This window comes from Ursus americanus, chromosome 16 (assembly GCF_024610735.1).
Source record: "Ursus americanus isolate L20-20 chromosome 16, mUrsAme1.1.p, whole genome shotgun sequence".
Lineage (NCBI taxonomy): Eukaryota > Metazoa > Chordata > Mammalia > Carnivora > Ursidae > Ursus > Ursus americanus.
The window spans coordinates 57,315,890-57,326,875 of NC_142142.1; the positions used below are offsets into that span (position 1 = coordinate 57,315,890).

General features: G+C 40.8%; 1 long non-coding RNA gene across 2 annotated transcripts; it reads left to right on the top strand.

Moving 5' to 3' along the window:
- The first annotated feature begins 339 nt into the window (after positions 1 to 339).
- On the top strand, positions 340 to 10,405 carry LOC123792457 (uncharacterized). Of its 2 annotated transcripts, none has more exons than XR_015727022.1 (3): positions 340 to 536; positions 628 to 723; positions 9,887 to 10,405. It is a non-coding gene; the product is annotated as an uncharacterized LOC123792457 (long non-coding RNA). The 2 variants fall into 2 exon arrangements; XR_015727021.1 differs by having other exon boundaries at positions 348 to 536; positions 628 to 699.
- The last annotated feature ends 581 nt before the right edge of the window (positions 10,406 to 10,986 follow it).

Genomic DNA, 10,986 nt, shown 5'->3' on the forward strand with positions numbered 1-10,986 from the left:
CAATTCCGTGATGCCTGTAGGAAGTACAGCCTGTCCTCTGTCACCGTGCTCTGCCGGAACTGTCCTCCAGCACTGGGGGTCCGTCATCACCCGTCTAAGTAATATGTGCAATTTGGAGTACAACATATGGTCCCATTTTCTTTTCACACTCACATTAAGTGATTGAGCCCCATCTTGTCCATGGTAGAAGACGTTGCTTTCTCCTCTGGGATGCCCTGTCCTGTGATAACAAGAATCTCAGGGTCTTACTCAATCCAGAGATTTACACCAAGGAAAAAAAAACCCCAGAAATCTATTTACTCCATTGGGGATTCCTGGGTTGTTGTCACTGCCACATGGTGTCACTGTTGAAATGCAGGAAGCCTGAGAGTTGACGATGGCAGGCGAGCTGAGGGCACCTGGTGCCCAGGCAGGGACGTGCTGCCACCGAGGCTGGGAAACCCAGGAGCCTGGGCGGATCCTGTTAACCAGTGAACGGAGATTCACCTGCCACACAAAATCGTCCCGTTCTTTTGGTTCTGGGAGTGTGTGATTTAGTCAGTGTCTCCTTCCCCTTTTGAAATTCTACTTCAAGTCACTCTTTTAGAGCCAAATGAAAGTTTTCTGGTCTGCTTCTTCTTATCCCAGATGCAGGAAAGCGGGGAGCACCCAGAAGACCCTCTGAGATGCCGTGGAGCACGCAATCGTCCTGACTGGCAGGTAACTCCCATGCCTCCAGTAAAGGTGAGGGTGTACTTGGAGATGGATGCCTCCCCTCTGATGTGTGATCAAAGCTCTGGGCCCAGGGATTGCAGGGTGCAATTCTTTTTCTCTCTTCGGAGTTTAAATGACCCCTGTAAACATGAGACTATGGACTATGAGAAACAAACTGAGGGCCTCAGAGGGGAGGGGGTGGGGGAATGGGATAGCCCGGTGATGGATAGTAAGGAGGGCGTGTATTGCATGGTGCACTGGGTGTTATACGCAACTAATGAATCATCGAACTTTACATCGGAAACCGGGGATGTACTGTATGGTGACTAACATAATATGATAAAAAATCATTAAAAAAATAAAAATAAAAATAAAAATAAAAATAAAAATAAATGACCCCTGTAATTGACAGGCATTGTAGTCACAAAATGAACTTGTGAATTGGAGAAAATAAAAGGCCACTACCCTGGAAAATAGTGAGAACTTCTCCCAGTTGGTGTTTCCTTCATCTCACAGTTGATAACTTTGTAGGGTTCTGACTCTCACCCTACAGCAGTTTCCTTCTGACTCAGAAAAAGCCCCCAGGCTCTTGCTATCCGTCTGAGGTCATTAAAATGCTTGAGCGAGCTTCCAAGTTCCTCTCTGTTTAAGAGAAGCTGACGTAGGAGGGATGTCTGGGACAGGCATCAAAATGCCATAGGAATGATCTCAAAACAGGAACACTTCGTTTTCCAATGACTTCATATGAGCATATTCAGGGATTCCACGTCCTCTTGTATTTTAGCACTTTTTCCGGATTTGTCTTAAGGATTTCTATATAGGAATTACTTGTTACATATTTGTGTTTTTGATGTCTCACAGCACATGCCAGAGGCGGGGTGGGGGGCTATCTCCAAATGGGGAAAACTAAACCAAATTTCTTAACCCTTTAAGCTGGAATACTTACCATGTAAAGATTTCTGTTTTGTTTTATTTTCTGAAATGCAAGTAGGAAAATAAATGACAGAGAGCTTGAGGTTTTTAATCCTAGAGCTTCTGTCTACACTAGGAGTTCCTTCTGCCCAATGATCTCAATTTCACTGACAATGTAAAGGCATTTAGAACTTCACCTGACATGCAAGGGCATCACCAATGTTACAGCAATGACTCTAACTGCCTCCCTACCTAGTGACGTGAATCTCATTCCTGTTCTTGACTCTACCGATGCATACACGTTGGTCTATCTCTATTTGAGGATAATGGTGTAGAACCAAAACATTTTTCATTTACTAAATGGATTTTACTTGAAATATGTACTCATTAATTTTCCCAATAATACATAGGTCATACCATTAATTACTGAATGTCAGGGGATGTCTTCCTTTGGAGACAGTAGGCACATCAAGTGTTTATTTTTCATTTCTGAGGAGTTATTCTTCAATCTCTTCAATAAGCCGCTGTGAACTTTCCTTCCTGATGATGCTAGAAAGTAAAACAGAAATTGATGGATTTAGTGTTAGGAATTAGACGCTGGAGTCCAGAGTTTCTTCAATCTACCTTTTACAGTATGTTCAAAGGAAAACTGATGGCATGAAGTGGCTCGCTAATACACACGAGGACCATCAGTGTTCCAGTTTCTGGTTAAAATTCAAAGAACTAAAATATTTCAAAAGGCAATGTAGTCTATTCCAAAGTAATAAAAATAAATTCTCCTCTAAAGAATAAGAACGTTAAGTATGTGTGATGCTTCCTGGAACTCTGGATGTGAGTCTATAAGATTCAAGCATCACAAACTCAAACGTCTCCAGGGCCAGGCCAGGGATGTTAATTTTGGCTTGTGAGGACCAAGATGGTCTGCAGAGCACTCAGATTATTGAGAAGGGGCAGCTCTTGCTAGTTGCTTCCATGTGGAAATGGGGACCTGGCCTTGTCAGAGCCTTCATCTCTTCAAGGGAAGCTCTCAGTCCAGATTTGTAAGAGAAAGTTCTGGACCCTTGACCCAGACTTTCATGGGCTGTTTTATTTCATCTTAGATATTATCTCTACATCTCAAACAGCTACCACAAGAGGAATAATTTTGTCTGACATTTGGCCACATGAGTCAATAATCCAAATTTCCCTAAGAGTTGCCAAAGGAAAGGGACTAGCACATTATTCAATGATTTTATATATATTTATATATATAGTAAATATAAAACCTATATGTATATATAACAAGACAAAGTCTTTTAAAAACAATCTACCACAAGCTATGAATGAACACAATCACTTAACTAAATAATATTGTTTAAAAACGAAACCTTTTTATTAGCTAACTAATCACTAATCCTTGATTAATATATTTTAGGGATTATATAATTTGAGGCAAAATCCAATGACTCACATGCACTTTCTTGGCTAAATGAACATTGCTATTAGTCATTAACTTTGGTTTCCCTGTGAGAGTTCTGGAGACCTTGAACTCACCATAGACATAGATGACACACGGCTAAGTCTCAGCCCCTAGTTTGGTATTTTGAACTCAAAATCTCTTTAGTTGCAAAAGATCTCTTTTGGACTTACTTCTCTTTTGCCTTTGATCCCTCTGTAGAGGATAGACCTGTTTACAAAATATCCTCATTGATGTGAAGGCTCTCCTAAACTCAGTTAAATGCATTTGCTTGTATTTCTTGGTGAACCTTATCTACATGCTCCAAATTCCTAATGCATATGAGCTTGAGTGAGTTAACCTCTTCATGCCCGAGTACTAATATGACGGTGCTGGTCTCACATATTTCCAAGGCTCCTTCACCATTCCAGCCAATGCACCGTGTTCTCTGATGTTCAAGGCTATCCTCTGATCAGGGTATAATCCGTTTCTATAGTTTGACGATGCTAGACAATTTGGAGCTGTCTTCCTAACCCACTGTGGTTTACTCCTCTTCCTCCTCCTCCCAGTGAACAGCTCCTCTATCCCTGTGTGTTAGGACCTACCAGCCTGTGTGGGATGAGTGCGTGTTTAGTCTTAGAACTCCTCAAAACTGGGACAGCACGTTTATGTTGCCAGTGTGTCGTGTAGTTTCGACATGTAATAGGCATGCAATGAAGGACCAAATTCTCACATTAGTGTTCCTGATTTTATCAAACATTTTTTTCTCTGAATACTTTTAAAACAGCATTAAAAAAAAAAGACACTTCTTAATTTTGAAAAAGTGGGTTTCTTCAAAGTATCTAAGATCCAACTCATTATGAAAAAAATGGGTTGTACTGATAATTTGGTTCCTACGTGGGTTCTGTACTATACATACATTCATGCATACCTCAGCCATGGTTTTGGATGTTGATGACACTGATTAGGACAATACTGAAGCCCAAATCCACTGACCTAAGCAACTTGGTCAGACTTTGTGTTTGGGTTTGAGGGACTCAACTGCACATCCAGACCAATGCTGCCTTACACACATTTCAGGTTCAGTGCGGTGTGACTTGTAGTTTGAGAACAGTTATGTAAGTACAGAATAGGCTTCGGATATGCCACATGGTGGTTACTCTTTAAAAAATTTAAGATGACCCAATTTTGAGCACAGTTGAGAGGTTTTTGGACATATGAAGAATGCTTATGTTTGCCTTAGGGATATTAACTAAGAAAAGATAACCATCTTTAGTTTAAATATCATTGAAATAACATTTAAAGATGCCTCAGCCAATTCATCCCATGTAGAAAAATCTCCTAAAAGGAACACCGTATTGTAGCTCTTATGTCATTTAGCTTTATGTACATAACAAATACATATAAAAATGCATATTCAAGATCCCAAGAGTGAACCTCAACTTACATAACATAACTTTACGCTGTTAAAAAAAGGGGGGCGTCGTTTAACAATGGTTTCCTTTGTGATCATAATGCAGAACCAATTAGATTGTAAGTCTCTTCCCACCAAATTCTAGACCCAGAACCTAAAACTCTGAATTTCTCTTGCCTGGTTCTTCTGACCTGAAGTCCTGTAATTATCACATTAAACGGAATTAGAAAGGTCTGGATTCACAATTCAAATCTTCTGGATTTGTGTCTTTATCAGGAAGTAGATCATTTTAATTTACTGGTCAGAAGAGAGTTAAGAAACAGAGGTAGAAACACTATCTTACTGTTTTGGAGGCAACCGCACGGGCAGGAAGGGAAGCTTTGACTGTAGTCAGCACTAGTCATTATCTCGGTCACTGGTCCTCTATACAGGGGGTAGTCTTTTATGAGCCAGTATGGAAAGGACTGGTTGTCTGATGATATTTAACCATTGGGATTGCTGAGAATTTGTCAGCATGCATATCCTCAGGGATCAATCCTCATCTCCTAGCCACCCTGATCACTGCTTCTCAACCAATGGGGAAGATTCTTCCCAGGCAGTTTTTTGGCATCTATGGGTCAGACTTTTGTAAGAAGGAGATATCTTCTGGAGATGAGGGGTTTTCCTGGGGCTGTCACTGCAGGAGACCAAAGCAGGGAAAAAAGTAAAAGCAGTCTGGCAGTCACCACTTCCTTTTGAATTCTCACAAAGAATATGGGCTCCTTCTGAGATCTAATGTCCAATAGTCCCTGGAGGAGTCGCCTTATTTCTAGGATCAGGATGAGAAGACGGGACTTGGCTTCCTCCTCTGGGGTGTTCAGAGACTAGTCCATAAAAACAGCTTGGCCAGATGAAAGATTGTTCTTCGGAGGACTCAGAGAGAAGTGGTTAATAACTTGCCCCTACAAAAAGTAGAAATCTATAAATTTTTCCATTTAAATAAATAGGTCTCCTGTACTACGATAAATTGTATTTAGGTAATTCAATTTAATTAAAATTAAACATATTCAAAAGCTATTCTTTCTCTCAAAGGCCTCATGTAAAGATGAGATCACATACCCATAGAGGTTTTTATTTAAGCATATTCTCAAAGTGGCTCTTAGTAACATCCTGAACTTTTACCCTAGTGTCCCGTTAATGGGTGGTGTTAGGGATTCTGGCCTTCAAGGACATGATTCTGGTCTTGGCCGTGCCCATTATTGATTCTGTAGTGAGTCAGGTTCAATTTTGATTTAGGATGAAGCCATTTCCTTTGATGAGGTGAATGAACTCTTCCTGGATCACCGCAGATATTCATTATCTGGCAGAAGTTAGTCACAGAAGTTAAATTGGATTCTTAGAAAAAACAGGTCTAAAAAGAGGAACATGACTGCCCAAACTCATGGGGAGAAAGGGAATGTGATAGTGAATGTCTCCTTTTAACATCGGAAAAAAAATCCTCTCATCCTTAGGTTATCACATCTCTCTTCATCTGCCTGAAATCTTACTTCCCATTCTCTCCTGCTCCCCTGGTCTCGTCTCGTCTGGTCTCGTCTGGCTTCGTCTGGTCTCGTCTGGTCTCCTCTCCTCTCCAAGCTCTGCCTGGACTCCACCCACATGCTTAAACTAGCTTTGCTTCTTTCAGACCCAACCTTGGCTATTTGTCCCACAAACTGGTAAGGAGCTCAGGTCTTCCCCTCATCTAGAGCAGAGTTCAAAGAGAAGAGTTCTCTTTGATTACGGGCTCTGGTTTTGAAATCAGACAGAAGTGGGTTCAAATTTCAACTCTGACTCTTACTAACCTTGTGATATTCCACGTGTTTTAAAAATTACTCCAGGCTTCAGTTTTACAATCTGTAAAATGGGGTTAATAACACATGTCTCAAAGAGTCATAAAGAGAAAAGAGATGAAGCATGTTAAGTGTTTATACAGACTGACAGGTAAGTCCCCAGTCACATATTGATTTGAATAACATCCTGGCCTTTTCTCCCGATGTTCCACTTCGTTCATGAAGTGTTTTCTATTACTCTACTGATGTCACCTTAACCACCCTCTATGCAGCTATAGGAATTACCCTCAGAACCATTTGATGCTAACACCACACAGGCGGCTACGGTACCACGGAAAGGGCCCGGGCTTCTGAGGCTGCTGCTCTGGGTGGACTCCTGGCTCTGCTATGGGCTCTGCTGTGTCCCAGCTACACTCTCAGTGAGCTTCTAACCTTCCTCGCCCTACAGAGAGCATACACAGGTCCTCACTGGATCGTTGATTGAGTAAGGTAACTTTTTATTGAAGGCTTAATCTTGCCAGGTCCTGTCCTAAATTCGTTATGTGCACTAATCTCATCAAAACCACCGTCTGAGATAGATAGCTACTGTTATTCTCTGTGTTGTGTGGACAGGGAAACTGAGGCTCAGAGAGATGCCGGCACTTGCAGGAGGTGGAGGTGGGATGTGGGCTGTAGGGACCAAGGCAGGCCATCCCAAAGTGTGCCATTTTGGCATGTTGGTTATTTTAAATAAAAGTTACTTAAGAGACAGCCATTGCAAGAACACTCAGACCCTCCTCTGTCCCCTTGAAGGCAGGAAATAAACCTCCCACGTAAAAGGTACCTTCTCTGTACCAGGAGGTGAAGAGACATCCTTTTAACCAGAGATGGGAAATTTGGAGCTGTATAAACAACCAACCCTTCTTGTTTTTAATTTACTACCACAGCCCAAATTCTGTTTAGAATTCCTTACTGATTCAAACTCCCAAAGTTAAGGGTTTTTCTTTTCTTTTTTTTTTTTTTTTAATCCTGTCAAGTCCTCACAGATTTATTATTCCTTTGTCTCAAAAGTATAAAAACTGCCTGCCTTGGTCACTTCTTTAGGTCTCAATGTCATAATTGGGCCTCTGGTGCATGTAATAAAGCTTTGGGGTTTTTCTCCTCTTCATCTGTCTCATGTAAATTTGATTCTTAGTCCAGCTGGAAGACCTTGAGGGTAGAAAAGAATTTTTTCCTTTCAGAGGCCAAGTGTGCCACTCACGGAAGGGCCTTCTATTTGCTCAAATGTGACAGCAGAGGAAGGCTGGGCCATTGCTATCCGCTCAGCAATGTGGAGGTGATTCACGTGTGTAGTTCACGTGTGTAGAGCATATGGTGAGTTTCTGGTTTGCTCTCTTTCCCCAGTACCTAGCAGAGCATTGCATTCTAACAGGCATTTAATAAATTTCCTGTTGACTTACATGTGTAGCCGTAGCATTCCCTTCTCCTGAGGGCTTTCTTGAAGCTTCTCACAGTAGCCGTGGTTTAGTTGTCAACAATAAGAATGACACAGGAATAACAATAACATAACAGTTAAGAGTTTCTGAGCACTTACTTTGTACCCGGAAGTCGATGTGGATTATCCGATTTACCCTTCCCTGCAATCCTAGAAATTACATGCTATCATCAACCTGTGTTACAGGGGAGGAAACAGCCTTGGAGCAATTATGTGATCTGCCTAATGTCATGGAGCTAGGTAGGGTGGAGGTCAGAAGACCGGATTTGAAACTAGGTGTCTGCTTCTAGAAACCTCTTGACTTCTTAAAAATTGGCATTAGATCACCTGACCGCCTTCTCATTTCTTGTTTTATAACTTTTTGCTATCAGACTTCTTTCTGTAAATTGTTTTATTGTGGTAAAATATGCATGACATAAAACTTAGCATTTTAACCATTTTTAAGTGTATGGTTCCGTGGCATCAAGTACAATCACATTTTGTACAATCATCACCACCGTTTGTCTCCAGAACTCCTTCATCTTTCCAGACTGAGACCCTGCACCCATTAAACAATAACTCCTCATTGCCATCTTCCTCCCCCTTGGTCTGAAAATACATTTTCTTCCAAGGTGTGCATGTGACCATTTCAGTTTTTGAGGACTAGTTTGAGAATTTCTGTGATGGAAGTCTTGGCAAATTCTGTACCCTGATGACTGTCTCACTCAGCTTGGTCCTAGAGCCTCGTGACCTTGTTTTCTATCTGATATCAGCAGGCCCGGGGGCAGAAAGGTCTTTGGTGACAGATGGCTTCTCCTGTTTGAATCAGTCCTTTTACAGATTTTCTCATTTCAGGCCTTGTTCAATTTTCTTTTACCGCTGCCACGTCCCCATGACGTGGGTCCAGAAGTCTGAGTCACTTGCTTTGCTTACGTCAAAGAGAGTTACAATGACAAAGGGAAACTGCTATGATTATTATTTGCCATAAGAGTGTGCTGACTTGCTGGGTGAGGGGGCATTCTCGTATTCTGGGTGTAAAATTTTCAGCATCAGCCATAGCTCAGTCACAGACAGAGTTGAAACAATCTGGCTAGAAGCAGGAGAAATAATCCATCTGTATATATAATGAGGGGGAAGTGACAGACTCTGTTCCTATTGTCCTTTCTCAGACATGCCTCTTCAGGTTGTGGATGGCATGACATTTGTCATCTTGACAAGGCCAGTTTATGAAACAGTGACAGGGGCAGAGCCAGAAGATCACAGCGGTTTAATGCTGTGCTCCAGCCAACGTCCTTGTGAGAGCCACTTAAAGTCACCACGTCTTTAAAATAGAGCCAATGTCCCCAGCAGCGATGGTGCCTTTGTAAAATGAGATTATTTTGCATAATGTCTATGTAGATACAGATATAATTATAGATAATGTTATTTTTTGTCTTCAGTTTCCAGGTTGATACAGACTATCTTTTTGATTCCTCCTTTCTCAGTGCATATATCCCCTGAAATTCACTTTTTCTCCATTTTCCCAATCTTCTTGCCTTTATGTCTGCTCTCACATATGATATAAATCTTATGCCCTTTGTATCTAGTTTTACTGAGCAAGATTCTTTTGTTTTTTTCAATGTTTTTAAACAATTCTATCATTCCATGAAGGCCTCCTTGACAAACCTAAAAGGAAATTGATAATTTTTTTCACTTAGCTCTCTTACAATTTACCTTTATAGGACCCAGACTTACGTCATTTAAAACACTTTTTATTGAATGATCATAGGCTGAAAAATGCACATAACTATGCAGCTCACTAAATCTCATCTGAACATACCCACAGAATGAGAGCAAAGATAAAGAAACAAAATATTATAGTGACCTCTAGGAGCACAGATGAGTTTTGTTAATTTTCAAATTTTATATAGACGGAATCAAACCATTTACATTCTTTTGCTTAAAATATTTTTATCCCTGCAATTTGAAGTTGGGACCCAAACAATATTAAAATTTGTTGTTATGCCATTTATGTCTTTTACATGTATCCTGTCTATCTCTTATTTTTCTTTGAATTTTTTAAAAAAGACACTAAGATGCTAATCCTCTAGAGTTTTCCGTAGTCTGATTTTGCTAATTGTATCCCTTAATGTATTTTTTTTTTTTGTTGTTGTTGTTGTTGTTTTTTTTAGATATGTGCCTGTCAATTTCCTGCAAATTGATGGTCTGATATAGAGGCTTCATCAGACTCAGGAGGCATATAAAGTCTGGCCTCACTATCCGTGGTGTCATCAGTCACTGGAAAATCATTGCCTGGCTCCTGGATGAGGATACGGAAGCATGGGGCGCCTGGGTGGCACAGCGGTTGAGCGGCTGCCTTCGGCTCAGGGTGTGATCCCGGTGTTATGGGATCGAGCCCCACATCAGGCTCCTCTGCTATGAGCCTGCTTCTTCCTCTCCCACTCCCCCTGCTTGTGTTCCCTCTCTCGCTGGCTGTCTCTATCTCTGTCGAATAAATAAATAAAATCTTTAAAAAAAAAAACAAAAAAAAGGATACGGAAGCATGCAGAGGTTAAGTCATTTGGCGAAGTGCTCAAGGCAGACCTGAGGTCTCCAGGAATCTCCTCCAGTGTACTCTACACTACAGACCAGCACTGAAAACTTACTGTGATTTCTGAGTGTAATTCAAATATATTTTTAGTTACTAGTGACTCAAGTATCTGACTCTTGCTTTTGTGTTTCATCTGGAAATAATGGGCCATGTTCTTTATATTGCTTCTATAGTGCACAACATTATTTACAATGGTAGTGGTTTTGTGTGTGTTGGGGAGGAAGAAGTTTGCTCTGCCCTTCAAGATTCTTCTAGCTGGAGTAAGAATTAAAGTGATATGAGACAGATTAAACAGTAGAAAATCAAACAAAACTTTAATAACATGTATACCTCCTGTATACATAGATTTTTCTGGGAGAGATCCAGGTTTGGTCCCTGAAATGGCTGAAGCTATCTCCTTAAATATCATCTCCAGCTAAAAGATGTTGGGAGTAGGGAATCAGTTATGGGTCATTACAAGGAAAGGCACAGTAAACAAGAGTAAGGTTGTTATGCAGATTTAAGTCCCTGCCTTCTCTGCTGATAATAGTTTCTAGAGATTTAGAGTCATCTCCCTTTTCCTAGTACTGAGAGAGACACCCTTACAAATGGAGATTTTTGTTACACATGTAAATGTCTCTTACCAAAAGGTAACTTCTACAGGGTTTTCAGAGCTTTTCCTGTGTCTGCTATTTATTAAAA